This window comes from Amblyomma americanum, chromosome 1 (assembly GCF_052857255.1).
Source record: "Amblyomma americanum isolate KBUSLIRL-KWMA chromosome 1, ASM5285725v1, whole genome shotgun sequence".
Taxonomy (NCBI): Eukaryota; Metazoa; Arthropoda; class Arachnida; order Ixodida; family Ixodidae; genus Amblyomma; species Amblyomma americanum.
In genome coordinates this window covers 292,766,064-292,787,934 of record NC_135497.1, presented here as the reverse complement: position 1 = coordinate 292,787,934, position 21,871 = coordinate 292,766,064, and positions in this window count along the sequence as shown.

Genomic DNA, 21,871 nt, shown 5'->3' with positions numbered 1-21,871 from the left:
AACACGCTAGCTAGAGTGAACAACCGTAATATTAGGTCAGGTGTATCCTCCTGCGCGAGACATCACTTTAACGTGTTTACTTCAAGTATATCGCGTGACTAACACGCTAGCTAGAGTGAACAACCGTAAGATTAGGTCAGGTGTATCCTCCTGCGCGAGACATCCATTTAACGTGTGTACTTCAAGTATATCGCGTGACCAACACGCTAGCTAGAGTGAACAACCGTAAGATTAGGTCAGGTGTATCCTCCTGCGCGAGACATCCATTTAACGTGTGTACTTCAAGTATATCGCGTGACCAACACGCTAGCTAGAGTGAACAACCGTAAGATTAGGTCAGGTGTATCCTCCTGCGCGAGACATCACTTTAACGTGTTTACTTCAAGTATATCGCGTGACTAACACGCTAGCTAGAGTGAACAACCGTAAGATTAGGTCAGGTGTATCCTCCTGCGCGAGACATCCATTTAACGTGTGTACTTCAAGTATATCGCGTGACCAACACGCTAGCTAGAGTGAATAACCGTAAGATTAGGTGAGGTGTATCCTCATGCGCGAGACATCACTTCAACGTGTTTACTTCAAGTATATCGCGTGACTAACACGCTAGCTAGAGTGAATAACCGTAAGACTAGGCCAGGTGTATCCTCCTGCGCGAGACATCACTTTAACGTGTTTACTTCCAGTATATCGCGTGACTAACACGCTAGCTAGAGTGAATAACCGTAAAATTAGGTCATGTGTATCCTCCTGCGCGAGACATCACTTTAACGTGTTTACTTCAAGTATATCGCGTGACTAACACGCTAGCTAGAGTGAACAACCGTAAGATTAGATCAGGTGTATCCTCTAGCGCGAGACATGACATTAACGTGTTTACTTTAAGTATATCACGTGACTAACACGCTAGCTAGAGTGAATAACCGTAAGATTAGATCAGGTGTATCCTCTTGCGCCAGACATCACATTAACGTATTTACTTTAAGTATATGACGTGACTAACACGCTAGCTAGAGTGAATAACCGTAAGATTAGGTCAGGTGTATCCTCCTGCGCGAGACATCACTTTAACGTGTTTACTTCAAGTATATCGCGTGAGTAACACGCTAGCTAGAGTGAATATCCGTAAGATTAGGCCAGGTGTATCCTCCTGCGCGAGTTATCACTTTAACGTGTTTACTTCAAGTATATCGCGTGACTGACACGCTAGCTAGAGTGAATAACCGTAAGATTAGGCCAGGTGTATCCTCCTGCGCGAGACATCACTTTAACGTGTTTACTTCAAGTATATCGCGTGACTAACACGCTAGCTGGAGTGAACAACCGTAAGATTAGGTCAGGTGTATCCTCCTGCGCGAGACATCAATTTAACGTGTTTACTTCAAGTATATCGCGTGACCAACACGCTAGCTAAAGTGAATAGCCGTAAGATTAGATCAGGTGTATCCTCTTGCGCGAGACATCACATTAACGTGTTTACTTTAAGTATATCACGTGACTAACACGCTAGCTAGAGTAAATAACCGTAAGATCAGGTCAGGTGCATCCTCTTGCGCGAGACATCACATTAACGTGTTTACTTTAAGTATATCACGTGACTAACACGCCAGCTAGAGTGAATAACCGTAAGATTAGGTCAGGTGTATCCTCCTGCGCGAGACAACAATTTAACGTGCTTACTTCAAGTATATCGCGTGACTAACACGCTAGCTACAGTGAACAACCGTAAGATTAGGCCAGGTGTACCCTCTTGCGCGAGACATCACATTAACGTGTTTACTTTAAGTATATCACGTGACTAACACGCTAGCTAGAGTGAATAACCGTAAGATTAGGTCAGGTGTATCCTCTTGCGCGAGACATCACATTAACGTGTTTACTTTAAGTATATCGCGTGACTAACACGCTAGCTAGAGCGAACAACCTCCAGATTAGGCCAGGTGTACCCTCCTTCGCGAGACATCACTTTAACGTGTTTACTTCAAGTATATCGCGTGAGTAACACGCTAGCTAGAATGAATAACCGTAAGATTAGTTCAGATGTATCCTCCTGCGCGAGACATCACTTTAACGTGTTTACTTCAAGTATATCGCGTGACTAACACGCTAGCTAGAGTGAATAACCGTTAGATTAGGCGAGGTGTATCCTCCTGCGCGAGACATCACTTTAACGTGTTTACTTCAAGTATATCGCGTGACTAACACGCTAGCTAGAGTTAATAACCGTACGATTAGGCCAGGTGTATTCTCCTGCGCGAGGCATCAATTTAACGTGTTTACTTCAAGTATGTCGCGTGACTAACACGCTACCTAGAGTGAATAACCGTAAGATTAGGCCAGGTGTATCCTAGTGCGCGAGACATCACTTTAACGTGTTTATTTCACGTATATCGCGTGATTAACACGCTAGCTAGAGTGAATGACCGTACGATTAGGCCACATGTATCCTCCTGCGCGAGACATCACTTTAACGTGTTTACTTCAAGTATATCGCGTGACTAACACGCTAGCTAGAGTGAATAACCATAAGATTAGGTCAGGTGTATCCTCCTGCGCGAGACATCAATTTAACGTGTTTACCTCAAGTATATCGCATGACTAACACGCTAGCTAGAGTGAACAACCGTTAGATTAGGTCAGGTGTATCCTCCTGCGCGAGACATCACTTTAACGTGTTTACTTCAAGTATATCGCGTGACTAACACGCTAGCTAGAATGAACAACCGTAAGATTAGGTCAGGTGTATCCTCATGCGCGAGACATCAAATTAACGTGTTTACTTCAAGTATATCGCGTGACCAACACGCTAGCTAGAGTGAATAACCGTAAGATTAGATCAGGTGTATCCTCTTGCGCGAGACATCACAATAACGTGTTTACTTTAAGTATATCACGTGACTAACACGCTAGCTAGAGTGAATAAGCGTAAGATTCGGTCAGGTGTATCCTCCTGCGCGAGACATCAATTTAACGTGTTTGCTTCAAGTATATCGCGTGACTAACACGCTAGCTAGAGTGAACAACCGTAAGATTAGGCCAGGTGTATCCTCTTGCGCGAGACATCACATTAACGTGTTTACTTTAAGTATATAACGTGACTAACACGCTAGCTAAAGTGAATAACTGTAATATTAGGCGATGTGTATCCTCCTGCGCGAGACATCACTTTAACGTGTTTACTTCAAGTATATCGCGTGACTAACACGCTAGATAGAGTGAATAACCGTAAGATTAGGCCTGGTGTATCCTCCTGCGCGAGACATCACTTTAACGTGTTTACATCAAGTATATCGCGTGACTAACACGATAGCTAGAGTGAGTAACCGTTAGATTAGGCAAGGTGTATCCTTCTGCGCGAGACAACACTTTAACGTGTTTCCTTCAAGTATATCGCGTGACTAACACGCTAGCTAGAGTGAATAACCGTAAGATTAGGTCAGGTGCGTCCTCTTGCGCGAGACATCACATTAACGTGATTACTTTAAGTATATCACGTGACTAACACGCCAGCTAGAGTGAACAACCGTAAGATTAGGCCAGTTGTATCCTCTTGTGCGAGACATCATATTAACGTGTTTACTTTAAGTATATCACGTGACTAACACGCTAGCTACAGTGAATAACCGTAAGATTAGGTCAGGTGCATCCCCCTGCGCGAGACATCACTTTAAAGTGTTTACTTCAAGTATATCGCGTGACTAACACGCTAGCTAGAGTGAATAATCGTAAAATTAGGTCAGGTGTATCCTCCTGCGCGAGACATCACTTTAACGTGTTTACTTCAAGTATATCGCGTGACTAACACGCTAGCTAGAGTGAACAACCATAAGATTAGGTCAGGTGTATCCTCCTGCGCGAGACATCACTTTAACGTGTTTACTTCAAGTATATCGCGTGACTAACACGCTAGCTAGAGTGAACAACCGTAAGATTAGGTCAGGTGTATCCTCCTGCGCGAGACATCCATTTAACGTGTGTACTTCAAGTATATCGCGTGACCAACACGCTAGCTAGAGTGAACAACCGTGAGATTAGGTCAGGTGTATCCTCCTGCGCGAGACATCACTTTAACGTGTTTACTTCAAGTATATCGCGTGACTAACACGCTAGCTAGAGTGAACAACCGTAAGATTAGGTCAGGTGTATCCTCCTGCGCGAGAACTCCATTTAACGTGTGTACTTCAAGTATATCGCGTGACTAACACGCTAGCTAGAGTGAATAATCGTAAAATTAGGTCAGGTGTATCCTCCTGCGCGAGACATCACTTTAAAGTGTTTACTTCAAGTATATCGCGTGACTAACACGCTAGCTAGAGTGAATAATCGTAAAATTAGGTCAGGTGTATCCTCCTGCGCGAGACATCACTTTAACGTGTTTACTTCAAGTATATCGCGTGACTAACACGTTAGCTAGAGTGAACAACCGTAAGATTAGGTCAGGTGTATCCTCCTGCGCGAGACATCCATTTAACGTGTGTACTTCAAGTATATCGCGTGACCAACACGCTAGCTAGAGTGAGCAACCGTAAGATTAGGTCAGGTGTATCCTCCTGCGCGAGACATCACTTTAACGTGTTTACTTCAAGTATATCGCGTGACTAACACGCTAGCTAGAGTGAACAACCGTAAGATTAGGTCAGGTGTATCCTCCTGCGCGAGACATCCATTTAACGTGTGTACTTCAAGTATATCGCGTGACCAACACGCTAGCTAGAGTGAATAACCGTAAGATTAGGTGAGGTGTATCCTCATGCGCGAGACATCACTTCAACGTGTTTACTTCAAGTATATCGCGTGACTAACACGCTAGCTAGAGTGAATAACCGTAAGACTAGGCCAGGTGTATCCTCCTGCGCGAGACATCACTTTAACGTGTTTACTTCCAGTATATCGCGTGACTAACACGCTGGCTAGAGTGAATAACCGTAAAATTAGGTCAGGTGTATCCTCCTGCGCGAGACATCACTTCAACGTGTTTACTTCAAGTATATCGTGTGATTAACACGCTAGCTAGAGTGAATAACCATAAGATTAGGCCAGGTGTATACTCCTGCGCGAGACATCACTTTAACGTGTTTACTTCAAGTATATCGCGTGACTAACACGCTAGCTAGAGTGAATAACCGTAAGATTAGGTCAGGTGTATCCTCCTGCGCGAGACATCACTTTAACGTGTTTACTTCAAGTATATCACGTGACTAACACGCTAGCTAGAGTGAATAACCGTAAGATTAGGTCAGGTGTATCCTCCTGCACAAGACATCAATTTAACGTGTTTACTTCAAGTATATCGCGCGACTAACACGCTAGCTAGAGTGAACAACCGTAAGATTAGGCCAGGTGTATCCTCCTGCGCGAGACATCCCTTTAACGTGTTTACTTCAAGTATATCGCGTGACTAACACGCTAGCTAGAGTGAATAACCGTAAGATTAGGCCAGGTGTATCCTCCTGCGCGAGTCATCACTTTAACGTGTTTACTTCAAGTATATCGCGTGACTGACACGCTAGCTAGAGTGAATAACCGTAAGATTAGGCCAGGTGTATCCTCCTGCGCGAGACATCACTTTAACGTGTTTACTTCAAGTATATCGCGTGACTAACACGCTAGCTGGAGTGAACAACCGTAAGATTAGGTCAGGTGTATCCTCCTGCGCGAGACATCAATTTAACGTGTTTACTTCAAGTATATCGCGTGCCCAACACGCTAGCTAAAGTGAATAGCCGTAAGATTAGATCAGGTGTATCCTCTTGCGCGAGACATCACATTAACGTGTTTACATTAAGTATATCACGTGACTAACACGCCAGCCAGAGTGAATAACCGTAAGATTAGGTCAGGTGTATCCTCCTGCGCGAGACAACAATTTAACGTGTTTACTTCAAGTATATCGCGTGACTAACACGCTAGCTACAGTGAACAACCGTAAGATTAGGCCAGGTGTACCCTCTTGCGCGAGACATCACATTAACGTGTTTACTTTAAGTATATCACGTGACTAACACGCTAGCTAGAGTGAATAACCGTAAGATTAGGTCAGGTGTATCCTCCTGCGCGAGACATCACTTTAACGTGTTTACTTCAAGTATATCGCGTGACTAACACGCTAGCTAGAGCGAACAACCTCCAGATTAGGCCAGGTGTACCCTCCTGCGCGAGACATCACTTTAACGTGTTTACTTCAAGTATATCGCGTGAGTAACACGCTAGCTAGAGTGAATAACTGTAAGATTAGTTCAGGTGTATCCTCCTGCGCGAGACATCACTTTAACGTGTTTACTTCAAGTATATCGCGTGACTAACACGTTAGCTAGAGTGAATAACCGTTATATTAGGCGAGGTGTATCCTCCTGCGCGAGACATCACTTTAACGTGTTTACTTCAAGTATATCGCGTGACTAACACGCCAGCTAGAGTTAATAACCGTACGATTAGGCCAGGTGTATCCTCCTGCGCGAGGCATCAATTTAACGTGTTTACTTCAAGTATGTCGCGTGACTAACACGCTACCTAGAGTGAATAACCGTAAGATTAGGCCAGGTGTATCCTAGTGCACGAGACATCACTTTAACGTGTTTATTTCACGTATATCGCGTGACTAACACGCTAGCTAGAGTGAACAACCGTAAGATTAGGTCAGGTGTATCCTCCTGCGCGGGACATCCATTTAACGTGTGTACTTCAAGTATATCGCGTGACCAACACGCTAGCTAGAGTGAATAACCGTAAGATTAGGTGAGGTGTATCCTCATGCGCGAGACATCACTTCAACGTGTTTACTTCAAGTATATCGCGTGACTAACACGCTAGCTAGAGTGAATACCCGTAAGACTAGGCCAGGTGTATCCTCCTGCGCGAGACATCACTTTAACGTGTTTACTTCCAGTATATCGCGTGACTAACACGCTAGCTAGAGTGAATAACCGTAAAATTAGGTCAGGTGTATCCTCCTGCGCGAGACATCACTTTAACGTGTTTACTTCAAGTATATCGCGTGACTAACACGCTAGCTAGAGTGAACAACCGTAAGATTAGATCAGGTGTATCCTCTAGCGCGAGACATGACATTAATGTGTTTACTTTAAGTATATCACGTGACTAACACGCTAGCTAGAGTGAATAACCGTAAGATTAGATCAGGTGTATCCTCTTGCGCCAGACATCACATTAACGTATTTACTTTAAGTATATGACGTGACTAACACGCTAGCTAGAGTGAATAACCGTAAGATTAGGTCAGGTGTATCCTCCTGCGCGAGACATCACTTTAACGTGTTTACTTCAAGTATATCGCGTGAGTAACACGCTAGCTAGAGTGAATAACCGTAAGATTAGGTCAGGTGTATCCTCTAGCGCGAGACATCACTTTAACGTGTTTACTTCAAGTATATCGCGTGACTAACACGCTAGCTAGAGTGAATAACCGTAAGATTAGGCCAGGTGTATTCTCCTGCGCGAGACATCACTTTAAAGTGTTTACTTCAAGTATATCGCGTGACTAACACGCTAGCTAGAGTGAATAACCGTAAAATTAGGTCAGGTGTATCCTCCTGCGCGAGACATCACTTTAACGTGTTTACTTCAAGTATCATCATCATCATCATCATCATCAGCCTTACTACACCCACTGCAGGGCAAAGGCCTCTCCCATGTCTCTCCAATTAACCCTATCATTTGCCAGCTGCATCCACCCTTTGCTTGCAAACTTCTTAATCTCATCCGCCCACCTAACGTTCTGCCGCCCCCTGCTACGCTTACTTTCTCTTGGAACCCACTCCGTTACCCTTAAAGACCAGCGGTTATCCTGCCTTCGCATTACATGCCCTGCCCAAGCCCATTTCTTTCTCTTGATTTCGACTAGGATGTCATTAACCCGTGTTTGTTCCCTCACCCACTCTGCCCGCTTCCGATCTCTTAACGTTACACCTATCATTTTTCTTTCCATGGCTCGCTGCGTTGTCCTTAACTTAAGCTGAACTCTTTTCGTTAGCCTCCACGTTTCTGCCCCGTAGGTGAGTACCGGTAAGATCATGCTGTTGTACACTTTCCTCTTGAGGGAAATTGGTAAACTGCCACTCATGATCTGCGAGAATTTGCCATATGCGCTCCACCCCATTCTTATCCTTCTAGTTATCTCCCTCTCATGATCAGGATCAGCTGTCACTACCTGCCCTAAGTAGACGTATTCCGGCACAATTTCTAGGCTCTCGCTGCCAATTGTGAACTGTTGTTCCCTTGCTAGGCTGTTGAACATTATCTTGGTTTTCTGCATGTTAATTTTTAGACCCATCGATCTGCTCTGCCTGTCTAACTCGTTGATCATGATTTGCAGTTCACCTCCTGAGTGACTCAGCAAGGCAATGTCATCAGCAAATCGCAGATTATTTAGGTATTCTCCATTTATTCATATTCCCAACTGTTCCCAATTCAGGCCTCGAAATACCTCCTGCAAACATGCGGTGAACAGCATTGGCGAGATCGTGTCTCCTTGCCTGACGCCCTTTCTTATTGGAATTTTATTGCTGACTTTATGGAGGACTATAGTAGCTGTGCAGTTGCTATATATATCTTCCAGTATTTTGACATAAGGCTCTTCTACCCCCTGATTACGCAATGCCTGTATGACTGCTGAGGTTTCCACTGAGTCGAATGCTTTCTCGTAATCAATGAAAGCTATATATAGAGGTTGGTTATATTCTGCGCATTTCTCTATCACCTGATTGATAGCGTGAATATGATCTATTGTGGAATATCCTTTACGAAAGCCTGCCTGATCATTTGGTTGATTAAAGTCTAACGTTGCCCTGACTCTATTAGCGATTACCTTAGTAAGTACTTTGTAGGCAACGGATAGTAAGCTGATCGGCCTGTAATTTTTCAAGTCCTTGGCGTCTCCCTTCTTAAGAATTAAGATAATGTTTGCATTCTTCCAAGCTTCTGGTACAGTCGAGGTCATAAGGCATTGCGTATACAGGGTGGCTAGTTTTTCTAGCACGATGTCTCCTCCATCCTTCAACAGATCTGCTGTTACCTGATCCTCCCCAGCTGCTTTTGCCCTTTTCATTGCTTCTAAGGCTTTCTTTACTTCATCTTTCGTTACTGGCGGGATGACGCATTGCTGTGCACTGCTGTCTTTCTTTTTAGCGCTCTGATTACATTGGCTACTGTACAGGTCTGTATAGAACTCTTCGGCTACGTTAACTATCTTATCCATATTGCTAATGACATTGCCCTGCTTGTCTCTTAATGCATACATCTGGTTTTTACCTATGCCTAGTTTCCTCTTCACTGTTTTTAGGCTACCTCCGGTCTTTATAGCATGCTCGATTCTCTCCATATTAAACTTCCTTATGTCGGCTACCTTGCGCTTATTTATTAACTTTGATAGCTCCGTTAGTTCTATTCTATCGGTAGTGCTAGATGCCTTCATGTTTTGGCGCTTCTTAATCAGATCTTTCGTCACCTGAGATAGCTTCCCGGTATCTTTTCGAACTGTCCTGCCACCTACTTCTACTGCGCACTCCGTAATTATTGATGTCAGATTATCGTGCATTAAATTAACATCAAGATCATCTTCCTCAGTTAAAGCCGAATATCTGTTTTGCAGCGCTATCCTAAACTCCTGTGCTTTCCCTCTTACGGCTAACTCGTTAATGGTCTTCTTCTTCGCTAGCTTCTTCCGTTCCCTCTGCAAGTCTAACCTAATTCTAGACCTTACCATTCTATGGTCGCTGCAACGCACCCTTCCGAGGACGGCCACATCCTGAATGATGCCAGGTTTAGCGCCTAGTATGAAGTCGATTTCATTTTTAATCTCACCATTGGGGCTCTTCCAGGTCCATTTCCTGTTTTCTCGTTTGCGGAAGAAGGTATTCATGATCCGTAAATTATTTCTATCCGCGAATTCGACTAATAACTCTCCCCTGCTATTTCTAGAGCCTATCCCATAGTCACCTACCGCGTGGTCGTCAGCCTGCTTCTTGCCCACCTTCGCATTGAAGTCGCCCATCAGTACAGTGTACTGCGATTTTACTCTATTCATTGCTGATTCTACGTCCTCATAGAAGCTTTCAACGGTCTGGTCATCATGGCTGGATGTGGGTGCGTAGGCCTGCACCACTTTCAGCTTGTACCTCCTATTCAGCCTAATTATTATGGCTGCTACCCTCTCGTTAATACTGTAGAACTCCTCTACGTTGCCAGCTATATCCTTATTGATGAGGAAACCCACACCTAGTTCTCGTCTATCCTCTAACCCGCAATAGCACAGTATGTGTCCGTCCTTTAGTACTGTATACGCCTCACCTGTCCTCCTAACTTCGCTAAGCCCTATCACATCCCATTTAATTCCCGCTAGTTCCTCAAACAGCACTGCTAGGCTAGCCTCACTAGCTAAAGTTCTAGCGTTAAACGTTGCCAGGTTCAGATTCCAATGGCGGCCTGTCCGGAGCCAGAGATTCTTAGCACCCTCCGCTGCGTCACAGGTCTGACCGCCGCCGTGGTCAGTTGCTCTGCAGCCGCTGGGGACTGAGGGCCGAGGGTTAATTGGTTTGATCATAGAAGGCTGTGGCCAAGTACTACACCAGGGTGGCCAAATCCTGCTCTGGTGAGGGAGTGCGTTGTCGGTTTTGGTCACCGAGATCAGGCCGCACTCCAGGCCTGGTTATGCAATTCCATCGACACGCGGATTTTTTTTTTTTTAAACCCGGTGGAGAATTGCGCGGCACCAGGATTTGAACCCCGGTCCTCTTGCACGCGAGGCGGGTGTTCTACCTCTACGCCATCGCTGCATCTACTTCAAGTATATCGCGTGACTAACACGCTAGCTAGAGTGAACAACCGTAAGATTAGGTCAGGTGTATCCTCCTGCGCGAGACATCACTTTAACGTGTTTACTTCAAGTATATCGCGTGACTAACACGCTAGCTAGAGTGAACAACCGTAAGATTAGGTCAGGTGTATCCACCTGCGCGAGACATCAATTTAACGTGTGTACTTCAAGTATATCGCGTGACCAACACGCTAGCTAGAGTGAATAACCGTAAGATTAGATGAGGTGTATCCTCCTGCGCGAGACATCACTTTAACGTGTTTACTTCAAGTATATCGCGTGACTAACACGCTAGCTAGAGTGAATAACCGTAAGACTAGGCCAGGTGTATCCTCCTGCGCGAGACATCATTTTAACGTGTTTACTTCAAGTATATCGCGTGACTAACACGCTAGCTAGAGTGAATAACCGTAAAATTAGGTCAGGTGTATCCTCCTGCGCGAGACATCACTTTAACGTGTTTACTTCAAGTATATCGCGTGACTAACACGCTAGCTAGAGTGAACAACAGTAAGATTACATCAGGTGTATCCTCTAGCGCGAGACATCACATTAACGTGTTTAAGTATATCACGTGACTAACACGCTAGCTAGAGTGAATAACCGTAAGATTAGATCAGGTGTATCCTCTTTCGCGAGACATCACATTAACGTATTTACTTTAAGTATATGACGTGACTAACACGCTAGCTAGAGTGAATAACCGTAAGATTAGGTCAGGTGTATCCTCTTGCGCGAGACATCACTTTAACGTGTTTACTTCAAGTATATCGCGTGAGTAACACGCTAGCTAGAGTGAATAACCGTAAGATTAGGTCAGGTGTATCCTCCTGCGCGAGACATCACTTTAACGTGTTTACTTCAAGTATATCGCGTGACTAACACGCTAGCTAGAGTGAATAACCGTAAGATTAGGTCTGGTGTATCCTCCTGCGCGAGACATCACTTTAACGTGTTTACTTCAAGTATATCGCGTGACTAACACGCTAGCTAGAGTGAATAACCGTAAGATTAGGTCAGGTGTATCCTCCTGCGCGAGACATCAATTTAACGTGTTTACTTCAAGTATATCGCGTAACTAACACGCTAGCTAGAGTTAACAACCATAAGATTAGGCCAGGTGTATCCTCTTGCGCGAGACATCACTATAACGTGTTTACTTTAAGTATATCACGTGACTAACACGCTAGCTTGAGTGAATAACCGTAAGATTAGGTCAGGTGTATCCTCCTGCACAAGACATCAATTTAACGTGTTTACTTCAAGTATATCGCGCGACTAACACGCTAGCTAGAGTGAACAACCGTAAGATTAGGCCAGGTGTATCCTCCTGCGCGAGACATCCCTTTAACGTGTTTACTTCAAGTATATCGCGTGACTAACACGCTAGCTAGAGTGAATAACCGTAAGATTAGGCCAGGTGTATCCTCCTGCGCGAGTCATCACTTTAACGTGTTTACTTCAAGTATATCGCGTGACTGACACGCTAGCTAGAGTGAATAACCGTAAGATTAGGCCAGGTGTATCCTCCTGCGCGAGACATCACTTTAACGTGTTTACTTCAAGTATATCGCGTCACTAACACGCTAGCTGGAGTGAACAACCGTAAGATTAGGTCAGGTGTATCCTCCTGCGCGAGACATCAATTTAACGTGTTTACTTCAAGTATATCGCGTGACTAACACGCTAGCTAGAGCGAACAACCTCCAGATTAGGCCAGGTGTACCCTCCTGCGCGAGACATCACTTTAACGTGTTTACTTCAAGTATATCGCGTGAGTAACACGCTAGCTAGAGTGAATAACTGTAAGATTAGTTCAGGTGTATCCTCCTGCGCGAGACATCACTTTAACGTGTTTACTTCAAGTATATCGCGTGACTAACACGTTAGCTAGAGTGAATAACCGTTATATTAGGCGAGGTGTATCCTCCTGCGCGAGACATCACTTTAACGTGTTTACTTCAAGTATATCGCGTGACTAACACGCTAGCTAGAGTTAATAACCGTACGATTAGGCCAGGTGTATCCTCCTGCGCGAGGCATCAATTTAACGTGTTTACTTCAAGTATGTCGCGTGACTAACACGCTACCTAGAGTGAATAACCGTACGATTAGGCCAGGTGTATCCTAGTGCACGAGACATCACTTTAACGTGTTTATTTCACGTATATCGCGTGACTAACACGCTAGCTAGAGTGAACAACCGTAAGATTAGGTCAGGTGTATCCTCCTGCGCGGGACATCCATTTAACGTGTGTACTTCAAGTATATCGCGTGACCAACACGCTAGCTAGAGTGAATAACCGTAAGATTAGGTGAGGTGTATCCTCATGCGCGAGACATCACTTCAACGTGTTTACTTCAAGTATATCGCGTGACTAACACGCTAGCTAGAGTGAATACCCGTAAGACTAGGCCAGGTGTATCCTCCTGCGCGAGACATCACTTTAACGTGTTTACTTCCAGTATATCGCGTGACTAACACGCTAGCTAGAGTGAATAACCGTAAAATTAGGTCAGGTGTATCCTCCTGCGCGAGACATCACTTTAACGTGTTTACTTCAAGTATATCGCGTGACTAACACGCTAGCTAGAGTGAACAACCGTAAGATTAGATCAGGTGTATCCTCTAGCGCGAGACATGACATTAACGTGTTTACTTTAAGTATATCACGTGACTAACACGCTAGCTAGAGTGAATAACCGTAAGATTAGATCAGGTGTATCCTCTTGCGCCAGACATCACATTAACGTATTTACTTTAAGTATATGACGTGACTAACACGCTAGCTAGAGTGAATAACCGTAAGATTAGGTCAGGTGTATCCTCCTGCGCGACACATCACTTTAACTTGTTTACTTCAAGTATATCGCGTGAGTAACACGCTAGCTAGAGTGAATAACCGTAAGATTAGGTCAGGTGTATCCTCTAGCGCGAGACATCACTTTAACGTGTTTACTTCAAGTATATCGCGTGACTAACACGCTAGCTAGAGTGAATAACCGTAAGATTAGGCCAGGTGTATCCTCCTGCGCGAGACATCACTTTAACGTGTTTACTTCAAGTATATCGCGTGACTAACGCGCTAGCTAGAGTGAATAACCGTAAGATTAGGTCAGGTGTATCCTCTTGCGCGAGACATCACTTTAACGTGTTTACTTCAAGTATATCGCGTGAGTAACACGCTAGCTAGAGTGAATAACCGTAAGATTAGGTCAGGTGTATCCTCCTGCGCGAGACATCACTTTAACGTGTTTACTTCAAGTATATCGCGTGACTAACACGCTAGCTAGAGTGAATAACCGTAAGATTAGGCCAGGTGTATACTCCTGCGCGAGACATCACTTTAACGTGTTTACTTCAAGTATATCGCGTGACTAACACGCTAGCTAGAGTGAATAACCGTAAGATTAGGTCAGGTGTATCCTCCTGCGCGAGACATCAATTTAACGTGTTTACTTCAAGTATATCGCGTAACTAACACGCTAGCTAGAGTGAACAACCGTAAGATTAGGCCAGGTGTATCCTCCTGCGCGACCCATCACTTTAACGTGTTTACTTCAAGTATATCGCGTCACTAACACGCTAGCTACAGTGAATAACCGTAAGATTAGGTCAGGTGCATCCTCCTGCGCGAGACATCACTTTAAAGTGTTTACTTCAAGTATATCGCGTGACTAACACGCTAGCTAGAGTGAATTACAGTAAAATTAGGTCAGGTGTATCCTCCTGCGCGAGACATCACTTTAACGTGTTTACTTCAAGTATATCGCGTGACTAACACGCTAGCTAGAGTGAACAACCGTAAGATTAGGTCAGGTGTATCCTCCTGCGCGAGACATCACTTTAACGTGTTTACTTCAAGTATATCGCGTGACTAACACGCTAGCTAGAGTGAACAACCGTAAGATTAGGTCAGGTGTATCCACCTGCGCGAGACATCAATTTAACGTGTGTACTTCAAGTATATCGCGTGACCAACACGCTAGCTAGAGTGAATAACCGTAAGATTAGATGAGGTGTATCCTCCTGCGCGAGACATCACTTTAACGTGTTTACTTCAAGTATATCGCGTGACTAACACGCTAGCTAGAGTGAATAACCGCAAGACTAGGCCAGGTGTATCCTCCTGCGCGAGACATCATTTTAACGTGTTTACTTCAAGTATATAGCGTGACTAACACGCTAGCTAGAGTGAATAACCGTAAAATTAGGTCAGGTGTATCCTCCTGCGCGAGACATCACTTTAACGTGTTTACTTCAAGTATATCGCGTGACTAACACGCTAGCTAGAGTGAACAACAGTAAGATTACATCAGGTGTATCCTCTAGCGCGAGACATCACATTAACGTGTTTAAGTATATCAGGTGACTAACACGCTAGCTAGAGTGAATAACCGTAAGATTAGATCAGGTGTATCCTCTTTCGCGAGACATCACATTAACGTATTTACTTTAAGTATATGACGTGACTAACACGCTAGCTAGAGTGAATAACCGTAAGATTAGGTCAGGTGTATCCTCTTGCGCGAGACATCACTTTAACGTGTTTACTTCAAGTATATCGCGTGAGTAACACGCTAGCTAGAGTGAATAACCGTAAGATTAGGTCAGGTGTATCCTCCTGCGCGAGACATCACTTTAACGTGTTTACTTCAAGTATATCGCGTGACTAACACGCTAGCTAGAGTGAATAACCGTAAGATTAGGTCAGGTGTATCCTCCTGCGCGAGACATCACTTTAACGTGTTTACTTCAAGTATATCGCGTGACTAACACGCTAGCTAGAGTGAATAACCGTAAGATTAGGTCAGGTGTATCCTCCTGCGCGAGACATCAATTTAACGTGTTTACTTCAAGTATATCGCGTAACTAACACGCTAGCTAGAGTTAACAACCATAAGATTAGGCCAGGTGTATCCTCTTGCGCGAGACATCACTATAACGTGTTTACTTTAAGTATATCACGTGACTAACACGCTAGCTTGAGTGAATAACCGTAAGATTAGGTCAGGTGTATCCTCCTGCACAAGACATCAATTTAACGTGTTTACTTCAAGTATATCGCGGGACTAACACGCTAGCTAGAGTGAACAACCGTAAGATTAGGCCAGGTGTATCCTCCTGCGCGAGACATCCCTTTAACGTGTTTACTTCAAGTATATCGCGTGACTAACACGCTAGCTAGAGTGAATAACCGTAAGATTAGGCCAGGTGTATCCTCCTGCGCGAGTCATCACTTTAACGTGTTTACTTCAAGTATATCGCGTGACTGACACGCTAGCTAGAGTGAATAACCGTAAGATTAGGCCAGGTGTATCCTCCTGCGCGAGACATCACTTTAACGTGTTTACTTCATGTATATCGCGTGACTAACACGCTAGCTGGAGTGAACAACCGTAAGATTAGGTCAGGTGTATCCTCCTGCGCGAGACATCAATTTAACGTGTTTACTTCAAGTATATCGCGTGACCAACACGCTAGCTAAAGTGAATAGCCGTAAGATTAGATCAGGTGTATCCTCTTGCGCGAGACATCACATTAACGTGTTTACTTTAAGTATATCACGTGACTAACACGCCAGCTAGAGTGAATAACCGTAAGATTAGGTCAGGTGTATCCTCCTGCGCGAGACAACAATTTAACGTGTTTACTTCAAGTATATCGCGTGACTAACACGCTAGCTACAGTGAACAACCGTAAGATTAGGCCAGGTGTACCCTCTTGCGCGAGACATCACATTAACGTGTTTACTTTAAGTATATCACGTGACTAACACGCTAGCTAGAGTGAATAACCGTAAGATTAGGTCAGGTGTATCCTCCTGCGCGAGACATCACTTTAACGTGTTTACTTCAAGTATATCGCGTGACTAACATGCTAGCTAGAGCGAACAACCTCCAGATTAGGCCAGGTGTACCCTCCTGCGCGAGACATCACTTTAACGTGTTTACTTCAAGTATATCGCGTGAGTAACACGCTAGCTAGAGTGAATAACTGTAAGATTAGTTCAGGTGTATCTTCCTGCGCGAGACATCACTTTAACGTGTTTACTTCAAGTATATCGCGTGACTAACGCGCTAGCTAGAGTGAATAACCGTAAGATTAGGCCAGGTGTATCCTCCTGCGCGAGACATCACTTTAACGTGTTTACTTCAAGTATATCGCGTGACTAACACGCTAGCTTGAGTGAATAACCGTAAGATTAGGCCAGGTGTATCCTCCTGCGCGAGACATCACTTTAAAGTGTTTACTTCAAGTATATCGCGTGACTAACACGCTAGCTAGAGTGAATTACAGTAAAATTAGGTCAGGTGTATCCTCCTGCGCGAGACATCACTTTAACGTGTTTACTTCAAGTATATCGCGTGACTAACACGCTAGCTAGAGTGAACAACCGTAAGATTAGGTCAGGTGTATCCTCCTGCGCGAGACATCACTTTAACGCGTTTACTTCAAGTATATCGCGTGACTAACACGCTAGCTAGAGTGAACAACCGTAAGATTAGGTCAGATGTATCCACCTGCGCGAGACATCAATTTAACGTGTGTACTTCAAGTATATCGCGTGACCAACACACTAGCTAGAGTGAATAACCGTAAGATTAGATGAGGTGTATCCTCCTGCGCGAGACATCACTTTAACGTGTTTACTTCAAGTATATCGCGTGACTAACACGCTAGCTAGAGTGAATAACCGTAAGACTAGGCCAGGTGTATCCTCCTGCCCGAGACATCATTTTAACGTGTTTACTTCAAGTATATCGCGTGACTAACACGCTAGCTAGAGTGAATAACCGTAAAATTAGGTCAGGTGTATCCTCCTGCGCGAGACATCACTTTAACGTGTTTACTTCAAGAATATCGCGTGACTAACACGTTAGCTAGAGTGAACAACAGTAAGATTAGATCAGGTGTATCCTCTAGCGCGAGACATCACATTAACGTGTTTAAGTATATCACGTGACTAACACGCTAGCTAGAGTGAATAACCGTAAGATTAGATCAGGTGTATCCTCTTTCGCGAGACATCACATTAACGTATTTACTTTAAGTATATGACGTGACTAACACGCTAGCTAGAGTGAATAACCGTAAGATTAGGTCAGGTGTATCCTCTTGCGCGAGACATCACTTTAACGTGTTTACTTCAAGTATATCGCGTGACTAACACGCTAGCTAGAGTGAATAACCGTAAGATTAGGTCAGGTGTATCCTCCTGCGCGAGACATCACTTTAACGTGTTTACTTCAAGTATATCGCGTGACTAACACGCTAGCTAGAGTGAATAACCGTAAGATTAGGTCAGGTGTATCCTCCTGCGCGAGACATCAATTTAACGTGTTTACTTCAAGTATATCGCGTAACTAACACGCTAGCTAGAGTTAACAACCATAAGATTAGGCCAGGTGTATCCTCTTGCGCGAGACATCACTATAACGTGTTTACTTTAAGTATATCACGTGACTAACACGCTAGCTAGAGTGAATAACCGTAAGATTAGGTCAGGTGTATCCTCCTGCACAAGACATCAATTTAACGTGTTTACTTCAAGTATATCGCGCGACTAACACGCTAGCTAGAGTGAACAACCGTAAGATTAGGCCAGGTGTATCCTCCTGCGCGAGACATCCCTTTAACGTGTTTACTTCAAGTATATCACGTGACTAACACGCTAGCTAGAGTGAATAACCGTAAGATTAGGCCAGGTGTATCCTCCTGCGCGAGTCATCACTTTAACGTGTTTACTTCAAGTATATCGCGTGACTGACACGCTAGCTAGAGTGAATAACCGTAAGATTAGGCCAGGTGTATCCTCCTGCGCGAGACATCACTTTAACGTGTTTACTTCAAGTATATCGCGTGACTAACACGCTAGCTGGAGTGAACAACCGTAAGATTAGGTCAGGTGTATCCTCCTGCGCGAGACATCAATTTAACGTGTTTACTTCAAGTATATCGCGTGACCAACACGCTAGCTAAAGTGAATAGCCGTAAGATTAGATCAGGTGTATCCTCTTGCGCGAGACATCACATTAACGTGTTTACTTTAAGTATATCACGTGACTAACACGCCAGCTAGAGTGAATAACCGTAAGATTAGGTCAGGTGTATCCTCCTGCGCGAGACAACAATTTAACGTGTTTACTTCAAGTATATCGCGTGACTAACATGCTAGCTAGAGCGAACAACCTCCAGATTAGGCCAGGTGTACCCTCCTGCGCGAGACATCACTTTAACGTGTTTACTTCAAGTATATCGCGTGAGTAACACGCTAGCTAGAGTGAATAACTGTAAGATTAGTTCAGGTGTATCCTCCTGCGCGAGACATCACTTTAACGTGTTTACTTCAAGTATATCGCGTGACTAACACGTTAGCTAGAGTGAATAACCGTTATATTAGGCGAGGTGTATCCTCCTGCGCGAGACATCACTTTAACGTGTTTACTTCAAGTATATCGCGTGACTAACACGCTAGCTAGAGTTAATAACCGTGCGATTAGGCCGGGTGTATCCTCCTGCGCGAGGCATCAATTTAACGTGTTTACTTCAAGTATGTCGCGTGACTAACACGCTACCTAGAGTGAATAACCGTAAGATTAGGCCAGGTGTATCCTAGTGCACGAGACATCACTTTAACGTGTTTATTTCACGTATATCGCGTCACTAACACGCTAGCTAGAGTGAACAACCGTAAGATTAGGTCAGGTGTATCCTCCTGCGCGGGACATCCATTTAACGTGTGTACTTCAAGTATATCGCGTGACCAACACGCTAGCTAGAGTGAATAACCGTAAGATTAGGTGAGGTGTATCCTCATGCGCGAGACATCACTTCAACGTGTTTACTTCAAGTATATCGCGTGACTAACACGCTAGCTAGAGTGAATACCCGTAAGACTAGGCCAGGTGTATCCTCCTGCGCGAGACATCACTTTAACGTGTTTACTTTAGGTATATCACGTGACTAACACGCTAGCTAGAGTGAATAACCGTAAGATTAGATCAGGTGTATCCTCTTGCGCCAGACATCACATTAACGTATTTACTTTAAGTATATGACGTGACTAACACGCTAGCTAGAGTGAATAACCGTAAGATTAGGTCAGGTGTATCCTCCTGCGTGAGACATCACTTTAACGTGTTTACTTCAAGTATATCGCGTGAGTAACACGCTAGCTAGAGTGAATAACCGTAAGATTAGGTCAGGTGTATCCTCTTGCGCGAGACATCACTTTAACGTGTTTACTTCAAGTATATCGCGTGAGTAACACGCTAGCTAGAGTGAATAACCGTAAGATTAGGTCAGGTGTATCCTCCTGCGCGAGACATCACTTTAAAGTGTTTACTTCAAGTATATCGCGTGACTAACACGCTAGCTAGAGTGAATAACCGTAAGATTAGGCCAGGTGTATACTCCTGCGCGAGACATCACTTTAACGTGTTTACTTCAAGTATATCGCGTGACTAACACGCTAGCTAGAGTGAATAACCGTAAGATTAGGTCAGGTGTATCCTCCTGCGCGAGACATCAATTTAACGTGTTTACTTCAAGTATATCGCGTAACTAACACGCTAGCTAGAGTGAACAACCGTAAGATTAGGCCAGGTGTATCCTCCTGCGCGACCCATCACTTTAACGTGTTTACTTCAAGTATATCGCGTCACTAACACGCTAGCTACAGTGAATAACCGTAAGATTAGGTCAGGTGCATCCTCCTGCGCGAGACATCACTTTAAAGTGTTTACTTCAAGTATATCGCGTGACTAACACGCTAGCTAGAGTGAATTACAGTAAAATTAGGTCAGGTGTATCCTCCTGCGCGAGACATCACTTTAACGTGTTTACTTCAAGTATATCGCGTGACTAACACGCTAGCTAGAGTGAACAACCGTAAGATTAGGTCAGGTGTATCCTCCTGCGCGAGACATCACTTTAACGTGTTTACTTCAAGTATATCGCGTGACTAACACGCTAGCTAGAGTGAACAACCGTAAGATTAGGTCAGGTGTATCCACCTGCGCGAGACATCAATTTAACGTGTGTACTTCAAGTATATCGCGTGACCAACACGCTAGCTAGAGTGAATAACCGTAAGATTAGATGAGGTGTATCCTCCTGCGCGAGACATCACTTTAACGTGTTTACTTCAAGTATATCGCGTGACTAACACGCTAGCTAGAGTGAATAACCGCAAGACTAGGCCAGGTGTATCCTCCTGCGCGAGACATCATTTTAACGTGTTTACTTCAAGTATATAGCGTGACTAACACGCTAGCTAGAGTGAATAACCGTAAAATTAGGTCAGGTGTATCCTCCTGCGCGAGACATCACTTTAACGTGTTTACTTCAAGTATATCGCGTGACTAACACGCTAGCTAGAGTGAACAACAGTAAGATTACATCAGGTGTATCCTCTAGCGCGAGACATCACATTAACGTGTTTAAGTATATCAGGTGACTAACACGCTAGCTAGAGTGAATAACCGTAAGATTAGATCAGGTGTATCCTCTTTCGCGAGACATCACATTAACGTATTTACTTTAAGTATATGACGTGACTAACACGCTAGCTAGAGTGAATAACCGTAAGATTAGGTCAGGTGTATCCTCTTGCGCGAGACATCACTTTAACGTGTTTACTTCAAGTATATCGCGTGAGTAACACGCTAGCTAGAGTGAATAACCGTAAGATTAGGTCAGGTGTATCCTCCTGCGCGAGACATCACTTTAACGTGTTTACTTCAAGTATATCGCGTGACTAACACGCTAGCTAGAGTGAATAACCGTAAGATTAGGTCAGGTGTATCCTCCTGCGCGAGACATCACTTTAACGTGTTTACTTCAAGTATATCGCGTGACTAACACGCTAGCTAGAGTGAATAACCGTAAGATTAGGTCAGGTGTATCCTCCTGCGCGAGACATCAATTTAACGTGTTTACTTCAAGTATATCGCGTAACTAACACGCTAGCTAGAGTTAACAACCATAAGATTAGGCCAGGTGTATCCTCTTGCGCGAGACATCACTATAACGTG